Here is a 19,471-nt window from a genome sequence, read left to right as displayed (position 1 = left end):
TTATTTCTCCATCTAGAAGGTGGCATATCTGCTGACATGCTTTTAAGATTCAAGTACTTGCATGTTCTCAGATTGTCTGGCGATGATGTCGAGTTTCTACCAAGCTCCATTGGCAAACTACTACATTTGCGGTTGCTCGACATTTCATCTTCTAGAATCAAAAGTTTGCCAGATTCTCTTTGCAAGCTATATAATTTGCAGACACTAACGATGAGCGATGGTGCACTTAAAGGTGGTTTTCCAAAACGGATGAGCGATTTGATTAGCTTGAGACATCTAAAATACTATCATTATCATATAGAATTTAAAATGCCGATGCAGATGGGACGATTGACTTGTCTTCAAACTCTAGAGTTCTTTAATGTAAGCCAAGAGAAGGATTGTGGTGTCGAACAGCTTGGGGCCTTGAAATATCTTAAAGGATCATTGCATTTAAGAAATCTTGGACTAGTGAAGGGCAAAGAAGCAGCTAAACAAGCAAAATTGTTCGAAAAGCCAGATCTATCTCGCTTGGTGTTTTTGAATGGGAAAGGTGGGATCGAGAAAGCGATAACTGTGATGAGGATGTATTGGAAGGTCTCCAATCTCACCCAAATTTGCAAGAGTTGGAAATTCGATATTTTATGGGTAATAAATTTCCGCAATGGCTTATCAATTTGTCAAAATTGGGAATAGAAGATTGTCAAAGATGCTGTGAACTCCCCGCATTAGGACAACTGCCATCCCTCAAACATCTCTATTTGGCACGATTGGACAACATCCGATCTGTTGGAGATGAATTCTACGGTATTAATACTAATGAGGAGGAGGAGGAGGGCAGATCACGAGCATCAGGGAGCTGCGCTAGAAGACGAAAATTCTTTCCAGCCCTTGAAGAACTCCGCGTAGAATATATGAGGAATTTGGTAGAGTGGAAGGATGCAGACCAAGTGAGATCAACAACAGGTGAAGTAGAAACTGATGTCTTTCCTATGCTGAGGGATTTGATGCTCGTGGGATGCTACAATCTTAGGGAGCTACCAAAAGATGTGTTTGGAACGAGTTTGCAGTGGTTGATCATCTCAGGTTGTGCTGTGCAAGATTAATTAGTCTGGGAGTAAATGGACAGAAATGCCCCCTACCATGTCTTGAGCAATTGAGAATTTGTGAGTGTGAGGGGTTGACCACTTTGCCCTACAAAATGTTCGAGTCATGCCCGTCTCTGTGGTACCTGGAGGTGGTGAGCTGCCCCAATTTGGTGTTGTTTTCACTTAATTTGCAGGAGACGTCATCTCTCGAGAAATTCATCTTAGTCAGATGTCCCAAATTGATCCCTCATAGGTTCAAAGGATTTGCTTTTGCCACCAGCTTAAGAAAATTACAAATCGGTCCCTTCTCCTCAGATGACTCCTCAATCGATGGTTTTGATTGGTCTGGTTTAAGATCTGCATCAACACTTACGAGGGTTGCCTCACACGGATTCCCTGCCACACCAGCTTCAATACTTGACTACCCTCACTTCACTAAGGCTGGACAACTTTGGAGGAATAGAAGTGCTACCGGATTGGATTGGAAACCTTGTGTCTCTTGAAACCCTATGGCTATGGTCTTGCCAAAAGCTTCAATCTTTACCATCCGAGGCCGCCATGAGACGCCTCACCAAGTTAACTCGTGTTGAAGTTTATTGGTGTCCTCTACTAAGACAACAATACTCTCCCCAAAGAGGCATCTACTACTTGGAGGAGGAGATTTCAAGTGATCCAGTAAGATTTTTTCCCATCTAAAGTTCACACACATACATATATGTATAAAAGTTTTTTTTGTTTCTGCATCTCATTGACATATATTTGCTCTTTACTCTCTTATTCTCTTCTACAAAATTTCACTAGTTCCATATGGTCATCCTCTGTAATTCTCTTCTTTTGGGCAGACATTGGTTTCTCTTCAAAGATTAGTTTTAACAAAGCCTGGTTTTGAACAAATTGGAAGAAACCAAAATTCTGGATTTCGTCTGCCTCTCTGAACCACTAAAAGATTTTGTACATCTTAAAAACTCCTTACACTTCAACTTTTTAAATTCTATTTGGCCAAGGACGAAATTATTAGCGACGGTGCATACACAATTAGCCTCTTTGTTTTAATGTGTTGGAAAATGCTTCATTTGATGTGCAATGCTAGATGTACATGGATGCATTCTTCATTTTTCTATCACTAATATTGCTGGTCTGAACGGACAACATTACAGCTAATCAAGAAACATTTGCAAAGAAAATTCAAGATACAATTTGCTGTTCAAGTTACAATAATTTTGGATAGTTGTTTGTCATGTTTCGCAAGTTTTAGAAGTTTATACATCACAATTACCATGCAGTCAAGCAGTGAGAGCGAAGAAGAAGAAATCGATGACAATGAACTAGCAGGCAGAGAGGGTGAACAAAAAAGCATTGATAGTGCTGAAACATCAGCTTCATGGTGTTTCCCATCGTTGTTGAAGAAGAAGAAGAGCTCAAGAGGCATGTTGTGCAGAAATGTGATAATGCAGCATTTCTCTCCCCAAGAACTCTTTTCTTACCTCCATCCAATTTAGTAAAAGTACAAGGAATTGGTGCAAGTTTGCATTCTAGTATGCTTGAGTCATGTAACTGGCCTAAAAACAGGGCATTTTCCTATACTTTTATTTGTTTGTGAACTTTTACCCTATGCCTACAGCTTATCTTTTGCTTTTTAAGATTTTTATATTTACTTGGTGCTAAACATGTCTTTTGATTGTGAAAGAATCTGGTCTTTTCCCATTTTCTTGCACTAGTTACTGGACCATAACTTTTCTTTGTTTTCATTGCTTATTATAATTGGAGACATACTGAAATGTACCATTGTGATGCTTTCCAGAGTCTTAGGAGGCATAGCTTATGTTGTTGGAGAAAGGACAGCATCGTTTGTTGTTGCATTTCTTACTAGAATACCAAGGGACAGAAGTTATTTTCATTGACCAGACAGGGTTTGAAGATGAAGGCAATTATCAATGATGTTTATTAAGCTCATTAGATATCATTAACTATGATGGAGGCTTCATAAATAGTTGGTTCTCCCCAAGTTTCTCAAACATAAGTTTTTCATCTTCTACTCAGACTGCAGAAAGGAAGGTAACAATTTAGCTTGTTCATCTCCAGGGCAGTTTTGATAGTTTTTTAATCTGCATTCTTGATATGTATTTAGTAAATAAATTACCAAAACTTTTTTTTCCTTTGGTGTAGCATGCTGATTGCTGAACTGAAAATGGCTAGTAGCAGGCCTGCAAAGTATGATATGGAGGAAGAAGAAATTGGGGGGAAGGGGGGGGGAGCATGGAGGCTGACACTGGAGAGCTATCAACATACAAGGCTTATTTCAATCAAACTGGAGTTGGTCTATTGGTTCAGAAGGGATTTCTGGGAAAGAGTTGGATGCATCAGAATGATGTGATAAGTACATCCTGATAGTACGTTTTCTTCATCTTTATTTGGGAGTAAAAGTGCATCTGGTGACCAAATTTATGACATTTCATCCTTTTTTTTAAAAAAGAAAATTAATGATTCGATAGAGAGATCATAGGACTCTTGTTACTTTTCATCTTCCTGTAATCATTTTTCGTTATCTCTTTCGCCTCTTTTAGCTGCTTCCCTTTCTCTGTCTACAATAATATGCATTCTGCTATCTTGCCCCACACACTATCAAATGGGGAAACTTTCTTGTCTGAGAGATGGAAACATACAAAAGCGGAGATTTGGATGGGACGTCGGACCTAGCAAAGTATCCTCTGCATTCTAATCTCATTTTTCCACTTAGAAACTTGTCTGGTTTTGATTTGGGAAGCAGCAAACTTCATTTTAGATTTGTCATTAAGCTCTGTTGTTATTTCTCGTGTGACCATGTGGCAGCACACTGATATGTATTGCATATATTGTTCTCATCAGCAAATTACAATTTTTTGTCTTTGTTCTTGCTTTTACTTGGTATGTGGATGGATTGATATCTGGAGGTTTTAAAGAATAGTAATGAAAGATTGCATGAGTCATTTCTTTTCTTTTTCTAGATATTGAAAAAGCAAAGCTACATTTGACACAACTTGTCTCCAGGATTTTGAGGCTGACAATTACTTATATGCTACCTTTTGCAGACCGTCCAAGGTTCCAGAGGGAGTATGTTGAGCACAATAACAAGCTGTTGTACTACATCCTTGATATGTCCTGTTCCTGGCACCATCAAGATTGAAGATTTGGAGAATCAACAGCAAGGCCTTGTCAGTGAATTTGAAAGTTTGGATATATTGCTTCAGTTGATGCAGCAAAAGCCAACTGATTTCATGGCAGAAACATGATTTCTCACTTTTGCGATTTTTTCCCCTCGTTTGAATAATGTACATGACAGGGTGTCGAGCCTGTGCAATAATAAATACCTGCTCAAATAAAATACAAATTCTGTATATAGCGGTAAGCAGGGTCGAATCCACAGGGATTGGGGATAATTTAATTTCTTCTCAAGTTCCAGATATGGGGGTTTTTGAAAATGAGAGTAACTAAATTATTTGGAATAAATTAAAATAAAATAAAATAACTACAACTCAAATAACTAATTATCACAATAAAAATAATAATGGACGAACTCTAGCCAAGAGACAACTTCGGAGATGGTTCACTTAATTCGATCACAGATGCAAGGATTATTCCAGTTACTATCTGATAAATTAGTTATAGTTGTCATACACGCGATAAACAACCAACTCTTCCTCAATTTGTCGATAGCCAAGGTACGACCGTTGACTATTTCTCTAATCAGGAAACAACCCTAGGTACGACCATAGAAGTTCAATTCCCTAATTGCATGAATAATTAGAAGAGCCTAATTCTAACCAATCAACACGCTACGAGGGTCTCTTTAAGTTAGCATGTCTATCTCCCTGACACAAACCCAATCATGCCAGTTGCCACCAGTTTAGAATAATTAAACAATTACGGATTTAACTACCCTAATTGGCTTCAGGTTATTGAATTAATCTAGAATCCGGGCCCTGGATAATCGAATAATAAAACAACCATATGAACATAAAGCAGAAGATAGACGAATACCAGAAGATAATAGGAAATAAATAAAAACTAATTCGATCTCACAAATTTAGTAGAACCAAGTCCTCCGTTGTTCCTCGACTAGATGAGAAACTTAGCCATGCCTCATGAGAAAATCTCCACGTAATTTAATTGAGGTTCAGGCCATAAGAAAAACCAAGAAAGAATAAAACTAAACTATACTAAAAACTAAGCTAAAACTATTGATAATATAACCTCCTGTACGTTTTTCCCTTTTTAAAGCCAAAAGAAAGTCTAATGCTATCCCTAGTGGTCCCCACTGAATTGAGAGTCCAAGGGCCAAAAGAATTAGAGCTTTACCAAAGTCCTTGTTTTTAGTTTCCTCTTTACCCGTAAGACTCCTAGTACAAGTCCACCCTTTTCAGCATAAAGATAGGAAATCCCTTTTTGTAGCATCCTGTGGAGCCCGGCTTGTATTTCCTTTTAGAACTTTCCATGTGTGGAGTATTTTTCTCAATAAAGTCTCCTTTTTAGCACTTGTTTGCTCCACTTCCTGTAATTAGGGTCAAATACCAAATATAAGTACATTTCAACAATTAAAACAATATTTGGCAAGGACAAAGAGGGAAATTAATCATAAAATTAACAACAAATTATGCCCTATCAATTCCCCCCACACCTAAATCATGCTTGCCCTCAAGCATAAGAACAGCAATTGAACACCAAAAATTCGACAATGGCTATTGCTTTAACTATCATATTGCCAAGATGCCCGGAAAAACATATATCAAGCATCACAGTTAAGATCCAAGAAAGACCACTCCGGTTAGCTTCCCAACCACCAACTCCTCCAATTTAAAGCAAACTAATCTAAGAAAAAGGAATGGTTGCTCACATTTATTAGCAAATGGTCCAACTATTAACTAAAATATCGACATTAAGATCACAAACCGGCAAGCTGACTTATTCACATACTAACACAATTTTTACTTTACTTTTTTCCTTTTTTTTTATTTTTTATTTTTTATTTTTTGGAGTAACAAAAGACTTAGTCTATAGCCCTTAGAGCCTTTTGACGCAAACTCCAACATTTGCCAGATGGAGGAGCCCGATTACTCAACTCCAATCGCTACGGGACCACGCACTCATAGCAACTACTACCTTTTGACGCGAAAATCGACACTTTAGGTGAAGATTCCCGGTTACTCAGTAGTAATCACTAGTGGAGTACAGTCAACTCTTATTTATAACCATATAGCACAATAACTAAAAATAACACAAGAATAACAGCAGCCAGCCTTAAAATTTGCAGACATGGAGAACTAAAATTAATAATTGGACCAATTCACATGAAAAATGCCAACAATCATTCCCTATGCCTAGAAAAGTTAACCAAAAATTAGAAGAGTCAAGCAATTACTGATATTCACCAGAGAGATGTCCCTGAACTCAACCACATCAACTTGATACCTTTTTATTAATAAAACTTGGCAATAGCATAATTAGAGGCAACAATCCAGCATCAAAACTTGGTAGTCATAGAAGAGCTGACCACTAGAAAAAAGAAAAGAAAATAAACGAAAAGGGAGATAAATATCAAACTAAAATAAAGGAACAGCCCTTAGAAACTAAAAACAAAAATACTAACACCCCAAACTGACCCCCCCCACACCTAATTCACACATTGCCCTCAATGTGATAAATAAACAATAATAGTAAGCAAAGGAGCAACGGTACTTCCCTGAAATCACGGGGACCATGGCGGGGCCACAGCAGTGAGTGAGGCGGGGAATGGTTGAGTTGGGTTGGAGTAGGCTAAGGTCAAGAGGTTCTGAACCTAGAAGAGAATTTTGATCTCACTATTGCCGCTAACAAGTAACCCAATCAATAGAAACAAAATTGCCAACATATAGAGGAACAAGTAAATGCAGATCAGTAGAAATCCATATCCTCTAATGAAGTCAAAAATCAACCCAATAAGCTCAGGTATCTCCCAATTCAAAAGGGTAGTGCATAATAAATGGCTCACCAAATTAGCAATTTAAAGCCCTGAGCAATTTAAGCCCAACAAGTCAATCAGTACCAGAAAACCACTCCAAACAATGTAACAGTTAAACTCCACAGGCAAAGGACGTCCAACCAATTTCACTCAAGCAAACTAGGAGCAATGCGACTGATTAAACAAAGCAACGAATTTCAGCAAATGGACACATAGCCACCCAAAATCCCAACAAATGCCCCCAAGAATTCAGCAAGTCCAGTAAGAGCAGGTCAGAATATAGGCAATAACAACTTAGTCACAAGCTCTGAGCTTCCAATCAAGCAGCCAACCAAAGAGAATGAATGAATGTTAGGCAAACTAACACAACCAATACCACTGGTGTACGCACAGAGAAGAATTAAATCAAACGGCAAACTCAATTCACTGAGAAACCCCAAACAATCAACTTAGCAACCAACTTAATTTATGGGAACAATCAGCGTAAAAATTGGCAATCTGGCCTCAGCTAAGAAAGTAAAAATCTGTCCTCTGCTAAACAAAAATTAAGAATCTGGCCTCAGCTAAGTGACAGGAAGTTGAAAAAGAAATCACCAGAGTCTTTGACTGGCAGTGGGTGACGGCTGGCGCTAGGGCAGAGGTGACGGCTGGCGTGTGGGGGCCTGGCCTGGTCTGCTGCTGGGATGACAGGCGCGCAGGTGCTCCTGCGCTGCTGGTCGCACGCCCACTGCAGGAAACTGCTGGCGGACTGGAGGTCGGGCGCAAGGGGGAAAGCTGCTCGCTCTGCCTGCACGCGCGGGCTGCAGTCCGCGACTGCAGCTGCTGCTCGCTGCTCTGGTCACGCGCGCGGAGTGCACGCCGGTGTTGCTTAAGAGCTGGCCTGGGCTGGGGTTCGCGCTGGAGCCCTTGCGCTGGAAGGCTGCGAACGGCACTGCTCGCGCGCGCTGGTGGCTCGCTGCGAGGGGGAAAGCTGCTCCGGCTGCGCGCGAGCTTGCTGTTGGACGACGGAGCGGTGGTGACAGTTCGGGCGCTGTGCGTCGTGTGGGGTTGGAGGCAGCAGCAAGCTGTGGCGGCGCTGGGCTGTGGAGCTTGGGCAGGCGGCTGAGCTGGATCTGCTGCAGTAGTGGGAGCGACCGTGCGGTGGAGCTCAGGGCTGGACGGCGGCGCTGGTGTTGCTCTGGTGCCATGGTGAGGGCGGCGCGCGGCGATGGCAGTTCGGCGACGAGCTACGGGGAGATTGGTGGAGCTCTTGGCGGCGGCGGGTGAAGAAGAAAAGAAAAGGGAAAAAAAAGGGAAAGCAGCGGGGAAGAAAGAAAGGAAAGAAGAAGAAAGAAAGAAGAGAAGAAAAAGGAAAAGAATTTTTTTTTTTTTTTGGAACCTTTGGCTTAGGCGTGGGCACGTCTAGCTGCTATAGAGTCCGCAGATCCTGAACAAAAATTTCTTTCCCTCAGGCGTGACCACCTGGCGTGGGCACGTCTAACTGCTATAGAGTCCGCAGATTCTGAACGAAAATTTCTTTCCCTCAGGCGTGACCACCTGGCGTGGGCACGTCTAATTGCCACTTTCCTGCCACCAAGCAACAAATCACTAAATGCAACTGACACTTAACAAAAACTCCAAAAACATAAGAAAATTAAAACAAAAGCCTTGGGTTGCCTCCCAAGCAGCGCCTTTCTTTAATGTCTTTGGCTAGACATTGTCCTGTTTATTCATGGAGGATAAAATCGCGTAACTCGCTTCAGTGCTTCATCTTCTATGTAATCCTGATAGCCCTCGTAAATAGAGTAATTCTTGAGCACACGAGCTACGGGCTTCCATGGACTAGTAAATGGCACCAAACAACCAAGTAATGACCTTAAATCTTCATTCACTCCTCCATCACAAGCACTTGCTGGTTTGAGATATTTTGCCATCGTGACTCTTAAATTGTTCCTGTCATGAAACTCAAAATTTTTTGGTATAATAAAATCAATCTCACTAACAGGAATTAAAGAATAAGAGTCAGGAAAATATTCATTAAGGAATGGAGGAGATGTCACCGCATTTGGAGATTGTTCACTGGATTCATTCACTTGAACCATTTGATGTTGGGGTCTCAATTCTTGTGCTTCAACTTTCTTTTCATCTGCATCTTTAGATTCTTCTTCTTGAGACCCTTGCAGTACCATGTCATTTGTCAGAATAATTGCACTCTCATCTTCCTCATGGTCGATAATAGTCGGTGAGGGCAATTCTTCATAAACTGGAGAAATCAATTTGCTTATTTTAGATGCCCATTCACGCCTTCCTTCTTTCATCTCTTCACTCATCTTTTGTGTCTCCTGTTGAAGTTGATGTACCTCCTGTTGAATTTGATATGTCTCCTGTTGAATTAGATATGTGTTAGTAGCTAGTGATTCAACTATTTCTTCAAGAGACATACCTGACATGGATGACGGTTCTTGTAACTCTAGCTGTTGAAAATCTATTGGCCTTTGTTCATAATTAAAATTGGAATCATCCAACCATCCTTGATCATACCCGTTTGAAATAGGGTTATACCATGTTTGATATTGAGGCGAAAAATTTCCAAAAGTATCTATTGGAGCACTTAGACCATCTTGAAATGCATGGCATATGTCGATTGAATGATTTGAGGCAAAATAAGTTCCACAATTTGCAGCAGCCCATTGATCATTAGAAAAAGCACAAGGTTCATAACCCTTTCTAGAAATAAAATCCAGTCTATCACCAAAATACGGAATGTTAGCAGCCATAAACTATATATATATAAAAAAAAATAAGAGGAAAATAATAAAAAAATGAAGTAAAAAAGAAACAAATTAATCAGGCACCAGTCCCCGGCAACGGCGCCAAAAATTGACAGGCGTCAAACCTGTGCAATAATAAATACCTGCTCAAATAAAATACAAATTCTGTATATAGCGGTAAGCAGGGTCGAATCCACAGGGATTGGGGATAATTTAATTTCTTCTCAAGTTCCAGATATGGGGGGTTTTTGAAAATAATAGTAACTAAATTACTTGGAATAAATTAAAATAAAATAAAATAACTACAACTCAAATAACTAATTATCACAATAAAAATAATAATGGACGAACTCTAGCCAAGAGACAACTTCGGAGATGGTTCACTTAATTCGATCACAGATGCAAGGATTATTCCAGTTACTATCTGATAAATTAGTTATAGTTGTCATACACGCGATAAACAACCAACTCTTCCTCAATTTGTCGATAGCCAAGGTACGACCGTTGACTATTTCTCTAATCAGGGAATAACCCTAGGTACGACCATAGAAGTTCAATTCCCTAATTGCATGAGTAATTAGAAGAGCCTAATTCTAACCAATCAACACGCTACGCGGGTCTCTTTAAGTTAGCCTGCCTATCTCCCCGACACAAATCCAATCATGCCAGTTGCCACCAGTTTAGAATAATTAAACAATTACGGATTTAACTACCCTAATTGGCTTCAGGTTATTGAATTAATCTAGAATCCGGGCCCTGGATAATCGAATAATAAAACAACCATATGAACATAAAGCAGAAGATAGACGAATACCAGAAGATAATAGGAAATAAATAAAAACTAATTCGATCTCACAAATTTAGTAGAACCAAGTCCTCCGTTGTTCCTCGACTAGATGAGAAACTTAGCCATGCCTCATGAGAAAATCTCCACGTAATTTAATTGAGGTTCAGGCCATAAGAAAAACCAAGAAAGAATAAAACTAAACTATACTAAAAACTAAGCTAAAACTATTGATAATATAACCTCCTGTACGTTTTTCCCTTTTTAAAGCCAAAAGAAAGTCTAATGCTATCCCTAGTGGTCCCCACTGAATTGAGAGTCCAAGGGCCAAAAGAATTAGAGCTTTACCAAAGTCCTTGTTTTTAGTTTCCTCTTTACCCGTAAGACTCCTAGTACAAGTCCACCCTTTTCAGCATAAAGATAGGAAATCCCTTTTTGTAGCATCCTGTGGAGCCCGACTTGTATTTCCTTTTAGAACTTCCCATGTGTGGAGTGTTTTTCTCAATAAAGTCTCCTTTTTAGCACTTGTTTGCTCCACTTCCTGTAATTAGGGCCAAATACCAAATATAAGTACATTTCAACAATTAAAACAATATTTGGCAAGGACAAAGAGGGAAATTAATCATAAAATTAACAACAAATTATGCCCTATCATGGATCTATCCATGTAAAGCGACAACATAACACAAGGGACTACATGCAATTGCAACAATATAAGGCATAAAATTGACCACCAGCAACCCTAATCAATATAATAATACTTCTTAAGTGCAATAATCATGATTATTGCAACTCTATTTAAACTATTCACACAGTATCTGTCATCATTCCACAAATTTTTTAGTTTAGGGTTTAGAAATACATACTGTAATTTGGGATCTATTCAATGTCTTCTTTGTCCATCACTCTGATAGGCCTTTTTCTTCTTCGCTTCAATCACCAATGTTTCTTTTCATCAAGATCAGTCCGCTGCTGGATACTGATAATTTCGTTTCTTTTTGGGTTGAGAGGAATCGGAGATGGAATATTGGATTACTACAAAATAAAGGGTTTAACTAAACTTTGCGCCATTCGTTCCTTACATTTTGGTCAACAAATAAGTGGTTTGGTTTTTTTTACCCTTCAAAAGTTGGGCACATGATGTGTGCGTGACACATTTTGACCGAAAATCGCTTGAAAAAGTGAAAAGGGACTTAAATTGATCCTTTTTTATTTGCTAAGGACTAAAAGTGATCATTTTCATTTTGAGGGACTAAATTTTCACATTTGCAATATGAGAGGGACTATTTGTGCAATTCTCCCTTATTGATATATTAGAACTAATACAAAAAAAAACACTATATCATAACTAGTATAAAAAAAGGGTAAAATACGCTAAACCCCCTTGTGGTTTGGGTTATTGTCATAAAACCTCCTCATTGTTTAAAAACTCCCAAAGAGTCCCCTCATGGTTTGAACTAATTTGGCCAATGAACGGAAATCATCCAATTTGATGAAATAATATAAAATTCCTATAATAACCTTGTTTTCAAACTATACCAAAACTTAGTTCGTGTTTGACTTAAGATTTTAAAAACTTTCTTGCTTCATTTAAGAAAAAAATAAAATGCAGGGGTTAATTCAACAAATTCTAAAAATTTGTTGCCTTCTCCAACAGGACGATGTTCAGATTTCAGAACCCATCGCCTTTCTTTTTGTTCTTTTTTTTTTCCTTTTTCTGTTTTCCTTTTCCTTTCATTTTCTTCTCCTTTTCTTCCTTTCATTAGTGCAACAATTGTCACCTTGCCATCACCGCCATCGTTGCCATCACTATGATTGTCATGGTCATCACCTTCATCATCATCTTCAGCACCATTGGGTCTCAGCTTTCATCTAAATTCATGAATCTTGAATTGTCTAAGAACAAAATTAAGGGGCCAAACTAAAATTTTAAAACATTCTTCATCTTCTCCAGCGATAAAGTAGCTTTCATTATTTTTCTACCGCTGCCGCCACATCCATCATCGTCTTTGTGGGTCTACAAAAAGACTTTATGAGTCAAGGTGAAAATTTTCAAAGTTTCTCTTCTTCTCTGCCTATTATTATCATTTACAGATCTTGCGGCAGTAACAGTAGGAGTGGCGCCGCCAGTAGCTACCACCAGTGGTGGAATTTAACAAAAATTACACCCTCAAATCCAATTTCAGCGTAGATCATGATTATGATATCAGATTTGACCAAAAACAAGCAAAGAGTAACAAACATAGGCATGAACAATGATAGGCAAAACTATAAATTTCAGTCCATAAACAAAGCAAAACCAACAAATTACTATATAAAAATAATCCTTTGGACCAGTAAAATGGTTATTTGACATCAATTACACACAAAAAGTCAGATATTTGCATGGATTAAAAGAAAAATTGTGAGGCTGCCTTGATTCATATTACGTATCAGTTGGTGGCCACGATGGCAATGGTGATGGCGTCAAATCTGGTTACCAGAATGGGTTAAGGGCAATTACTTAAGAGATTAAAGGTGTTGCTGTAAGGAGAGTTCTATTGGAGAAGAAGCCAAAGTTTGACATGAACTTTCTTAAGAATCCCCTGGTGTTGCAACAAAAGATAAATATAAGAAGGAGAAAGAGTGGTCGCGGTGGTCGTGGTTGTGAGAGAAGTTGGTGTTTTGGTGCATCTACAGTCTCTGTTTTGATTGCGGTTTGTGGGAGAAGGAAAGAGATGAAACGAAAGAAAAGAAAAAAAGATAGAAAGCAACCTTCTGATTTTGGGAGCAGGAAAGCAAAAGAAAGAAAAAAAGGAAGGTATAATTGGAAGAAAAAAATCAATTTTTATGCAGAAAAATCAACGTGATCAATTTTACTCACGTATTAGGCGAGTGTGACTCACTCTCTATTAATTTGGATGTTTTTCATCCCAATTCACGATTAGTCTATAGTGTAAGGAGGTTCAATGTGTGTTTTTAAATGATAGGGAGGTTTGTTGACCATTTCACAAGCTACAGGGAGGTTTACTGTATTTTACCCTAAAAAAAAATCACTATACTTACAGTACATAAAAAGTAAAAAGTTAATCCATTATTAAACTATAGATAATACATCATAACACATACAATTAGCAACACATCATGGATAAAATGATTGATTTCTAATAGGGTAAAGTACATTGTTATACCATCCCTCTTGTTTAGCAATTTTTTGTATAACCCTCTCAAAATTATACAAAACTCATTCAGAGTTTTGATTAAAGTGTCAAAATAACGGAACCCATCGAAATGTCAAGATTATCCTTGTTTAAGAACTAATATGGCTAAAGTGACCAAAATATATAAACATAATATGCATGACCCTTTAACCCTTTATGATTTTGTATTTTTACCACATAACTCCCTTATGGTTTAGTGTTTTATAACATAGCCCGCTTATAGTTTTCAAAATATATGCATAAGCCCCTATTGCTAATAAATAATTTTTAACTTTATATAGAGGTACTTTGATATTTTAGTTGACTCCGTTACGGAATACAAATTTCATCATTTTAACACTTTAATTCAAATCATGAGAGAGTTATGTACAATTTTTGAAACCACAAGGGGGTGATGTGAAAAAGTACTAAACCACAGGGAGTAAAATGTATTTTACATTTTATAGTAACCAGTATGTTTCTTCTTTTGTTTTTGGTAATTATTAAATAGTAGTAATAGATCATCATACATTAAATTAGTCTTGAGTCAAAGCTCCTTTGCCCGAATTTGGAATTTACCCCCGTTTGGATAGCTATTTTTTTAGAATTTTGTGAAGAAATGTACGGTAGGGATTTAATAAATATGAAATAAAAATGTTATCACGAAATGTGTTCATAGAAACATAAGAAATTTTTGATAGAAAATTGCAATCCAAGTCAAACACTTCTTATGGCTTTGTAGTCACGACGAGTTAGTCACTAAAGACTTGCTTACCAAAAGGAGAATCATTCGTGACAGTTCTATGTGCATTCTATAATGTCAGTGTGGAAAATGCTGAACATATTGTGAAGACTTGTCCCAAAGCTGTCAAGTCTTTAGTCTTCTTTCTCTTTTCCTCTTAATGACCCTAATTTAGTCCAAATGAGTTTTGTAGAATGGTTGAAGTATGGCTACACAAAACTTCAATCTGTTCACTTCCACCAAATTCCACGGAGCTCCTCTTTCCTTTCTCATCTGCTGGGGGTTCTTTGGCCTAATAGGAACAAATCCTTACTTGACCCCCTTAAACAAGCCAAAAAACTTGGCCCCCTCTTGTCCTGATGCAGCTGCGGAGTTCCCTTTCCTGGGACCAAGTGTTGCCAGTTGGTTGGGAATCACCTATGCGACCCTTTGTTATGCTAAACACATATGGTTCTTCACTAGGAAACCCGGGACCAGCAAGTGCAGGCGGGCTTTTTCGCAACCACTGGGGAGAGTGGCCAATTGGATACAGCAGATTCATTGGAAATGCAACCAACAATGTAGCTGAAGGATAGGAATTGAATCAGAGATGAGCTGTAGATTGCAGTCCAACAAAATTATTCACATATCATCATTGAAGCAGATTCAAAGGTTATCATTGATCAGATTACAAGCACAAATTCGGATCAGCACTCACTCTCCCCTTTAATTTGTGATTGCAGAGCTCTTGTCCAACAACTCACTCTAAGTCCAGTTTAGACACAGTCCGATGGGTTTGCTTCCGCCAGATGCTTGTAACTGGCGCCATTTAATTTAATTTAACTTTCTCTGTCTTACCAACACAAATACATAAAATGAGTAATACATCATATATAAATGATTGATTTCTTTAATAACAAGTATGTTTCTTCTTTTTGCTTTTGGTAATTATTAAAGGGTTGGTGTGCAAATATATTTCAGGCGTTGTATTTTTAGAAATGTAAAATTAATTAGAAAATGTAAATAAATACAAGAGATAGTAGGTAATATAAAATAGAGAAAGTACATAAATATAAGGAAAGATAAATAATTGTTAGTATATGTATATACATAACAGGTTGGGTAAATTTTAAGTGTGTTGACGAGCATCCAATGGGCACCCGTTAAAAAAAATTATTATTAAATAGCAGTAATATATCATCATACATAAAATAAGTAATGCATCATATGATTGATTTCTTTAGTAATAAGGTGTGATAGGCTGAAAAATAGATAAAGTCAGAGCAAAAATATACCAAATTTAGTTCAATAAGAACTCGTTTAATGCTGTTTTAAAGAGCAAATGGCACAAATTATCACAAAAACTTTTTATTTTGTCAAAAAGTTAGCCATTTTAACTTATTAAAATATACATTTTGCAACCAAAAAGTGTGCACTTTTTATTAGTTGAGTGATCAAAAGTGTGAGTTTATATTGAGCGAGTGAAAAAAAGAGTACTTTTTGGTTAGTTAAATGACCATTTTAGCTAGAAAAAAAGTTTTGTAACTAAAGCAAGGAACTCTAACTAGTTCAATAAATATTTTTGCCATTTGCTCTTTTTTTTAATTTATGATATCAAACTTAGAAAATTAGAGCTTATATGCCAAAATATTTTAAAAAAATGCATAAAAACAAATTTCAAGTTTTTTCAAACCTACAAGTCCAAACACTGTATCATAATGCTCATTTAGGTTCGTTTACACTCTTAAATTCTAGCAATCATTGAACTTTTAGGAGCCTCACTTTGTATTTTGAAATCAACTGAGTTATCTTATAATTTCGCAATATGTGATTGATATAGAAATCAATAATGTAATCAATCTAGAATAATAGTTGCACCTAAAATAAGAATGTTATGATTTATTAATTATCAAAACTTTTTGTCTAAAGTAAAAGAAATGATGGAGGAAGGAGAAAATCCCTCATTAAGATGGAAGCATTTGGATTAAAATCTATGAGTCAGAATTCCAATGTCACCAAATGAGACTTTGATTTAGTGAAATAACTAAATTTGAATTAGAAGCTAAGAATGAATTCAAGTTTCATGCTTGTGAGTTATTGCACCTGTGGGTTAATTAATGTGCGACTGAAACATGGAAGTAAATGGGAAAAGTCCAAACTGATGTTGTATTGAACCTTAATGGTCCTTGGTTGTTGCAAAGTTTTAGCACCTAAATCAACCAGAAAACACTTCTGTGAAAGCCTACTTAACTTTTTGCTGATGGTTTGATTCATTAGTTCAGGGATTCGAGAGTTTATTTAATGTTTTAAGACTAGGATGGTACTAGAAGTTGGCAAAAGTAGACTTGGAGTCAATAAGTCCACATCTCAATTTTGGCATTCACATGAAAGGTAAGCACCAAGGAGAAAGAACGGAAAATAAGCAACTAGAAAACTACTAAAAACTAAAAACTCAAATTTTTTTTTTTGACATTTACCAACAAGATTGAAAGAAAATGAACAAATAGAAAATAAAACGAAAAACAACTGACAACTAAAACCCAAAACTAAAAACTCAAAACTACAAACTAAAACTACTAAGATTTAAAAACACTAAAAACTACTAAAATGAAAAGCTGAAAACCGAAAACTACTAAAAACGGTAGATCCCCCCCCCCCACACCTAAAGGACACAGTGTCCTCAATGTGTCAAATAAAAAGCAAAGTGAGGGCGAAATCAACTGAACTTCCCTGAAACTGGATCAAATTGGGGGATGAGGTGTGATCGTGGGTGGAAAACCCGAGTGCCGCATGAACGCTTCCAAATTCTGTGCCAAGGCAGCCACATTGTTGTCAATGTTGACCATCCAGGCCTCCAAATTCGCAACCTGCGTCCGTAGTTGGCGCCAGTCTCCAGCTTCCGGCGACGGAGGGGGGTGAGCGGAAGTCGAGGGGCTAGGATCGCCGCCAACTGAGGCTGGCTGGGCAGAAGGTCGTCGAGGTGGGGCGCGGGGTGGTCCCGGGGGAACCAGACGGTAGCGGCCCTCAACGAGCTCCAGAATACCCATCCTCTCCAAGCGTTCAGCGTTTAGAGGTTCCATGTCGCAGGCCAAGTGGAGGTTATGATCCTGTAGGTTCAGAACATCTAATTGGACCGCCAAGTGCGTGATATACGACCCAAGGATCAAGGGTCTGTTCTTCTTCGCCATAACGGACTTGAACTGGGCTGCCAACCAGCACCCCAAATTGACCTTGAAACCCTTCTTCATGCACCAAAGAAAGAAGAGCTCCGGCCGAGAGATAATACCGGAGCTGTCTTTTCTACCTGAGTAGCTGTACGCCAATAGTCTCTGAACATAACGAGCACTTGGATCCTCAAGATAAGAGCTCCTAGACCGAGAGGGGTCATAACGCTTCGTGTCGGCAGACATATCCTCCCACACCTCATGGTAAGCGGAAAGAAAGGGCTCCACATAATCGCCGGCACTCTCGGCATATTCTCGAGTCTCAGAGTACTCCCGAGTGACGAACCCAAAAGCCAGATTAAACTGGGTAATAGAAAAATCGAACTCGTGACCCATGAGGCGGAAATGGATGACATTGGGAGTCTCAACCGTATACCTTGCAGGTAAATTGAACTCAAAAGTGGAGTAAAACTCCCTAGTCAATTCGACGAAGGCGGGCTGGGAGATAGCGAGATAAGGGCGCCAACCAATGGCGGTGTACATGCGCTCGACCTCCTCCTGGATGCCCAGAAAAGCCATAGTCCTGTAGTCCGCGCACTTGGACGGAATGATACGCCGCTCACATGCGTGAGCGTAGCACCGCTTATCGGCGGCTCTAGTGAACTCCAAATGCCCTCCCAAGTGAGTGGCGGAAACCACGTGGGCACCTCTACCCCTACCTAACCGGGTTCGGACACCAGGAGCAGTAGGTTGATTGATAGGGGTATTGACTGGAATGGAGGGTTGGGGTGAGGATTGAGAGCGAGTGGCTCGGGACCGAGTGGATGATTTAGGTCTCACCATGATTTGGAGCAATCAACTAATTCAACAAAAGCCCCAACAAATATAATAACTCGCCAATGCCCACACAAAATGAGGAAATGCCAACAATTAAAGGACCCGGCGAATGCAGTACACTAGGTAACAGTGATCTGCAGCTCACTGTTTAAAAAAAACTAAATAAACTGGATTCACCCAAAACTTGAACAATTTCCCCAAGCAACTGCTAGATCCAGCAATATCAGTTTCAGAATTCCCACAAGGCAACACAGTCACAAGGCCACGACAGTCAACCAAACACACAACCCCATAGAGGTTTCAAATTATAGGGAGAAGAATCCAATAACAGCACCTAAAAACTCAATAAATGGCTCCAGTTGGCCAGTTTAAGTGAGCAAGTCAAGCAATTCAAAACAGCAACCAGGATGATCCCAACAATCGATTAAAACTAATAGTGAAGCAACTCCCACGGCTGAGCCAAAGTAATAACAACCCTAAATCTCAGTCAAAAGCAAACTCAGTCCAACAAGAATATCCACAAATGTCCCCAGAAATTCCACCCAAAAGTAATAAAATTTTCCAAATTGCACAAAGTAGATAAACTGGCACAAATGCCACCCAATTCAACAAATGCAGGGAACTCCTCCAAATAATGCGAATAAATTTAAGCAGATAATGCAGCCACGGAGTTTTCCAATCCAGTCAAGCAATTGAGTCCAAGAAATAGTGCCGGAAATAATCATGTATAAGTGTTCTAGGGGTGAATACCTCCACCTGTTAGGGAAGAGGGAGAGCGCAGCATCAGAGGGAGGACGTGCGGCTGGCGGCGGGTGAGCTGGAGTTGAGTTGGCGGCGGACAAGCTGAAGAAGAAGAGGAGAGCTCGCGGCAGGTGCGGCGCTGCGGTGGGGAGAGGCGGATACGCGGAGGAGCTGGAAGTGAGGCGGGCCGCCGCTGTGCGAGGGGACCAGACAGCGGCGGGTGGGGAGCTGTCTGTTGCGTGCGATTGAGAAGC

General features: G+C 39.0%; 1 long non-coding RNA gene across 1 annotated transcript; it reads left to right on the top strand.

Annotated features, from left to right (window-relative positions):
* The first annotated feature begins 423 nt into the window (after nt 1–423).
* Nucleotides 424–4,441, top strand: LOC113773304. Its single transcript, XR_003468803.1, has 4 exons — nt 424–1,742; nt 2,869–3,122; nt 3,234–3,457; nt 4,136–4,441. It is a non-coding gene; the product is annotated as an uncharacterized LOC113773304 (long non-coding RNA).
* Nucleotides 4,442–19,471: the final 15,030 nt, after the last annotated feature.

Source organism: Coffea eugenioides, chromosome 6 (assembly GCF_003713205.1).
Source record: "Coffea eugenioides isolate CCC68of chromosome 6, Ceug_1.0, whole genome shotgun sequence".
Taxonomy (NCBI): domain Eukaryota; kingdom Viridiplantae; phylum Streptophyta; class Magnoliopsida; order Gentianales; family Rubiaceae; genus Coffea; species Coffea eugenioides.
This window is presented reverse-complemented; position numbering and strand designations above follow the sequence as displayed.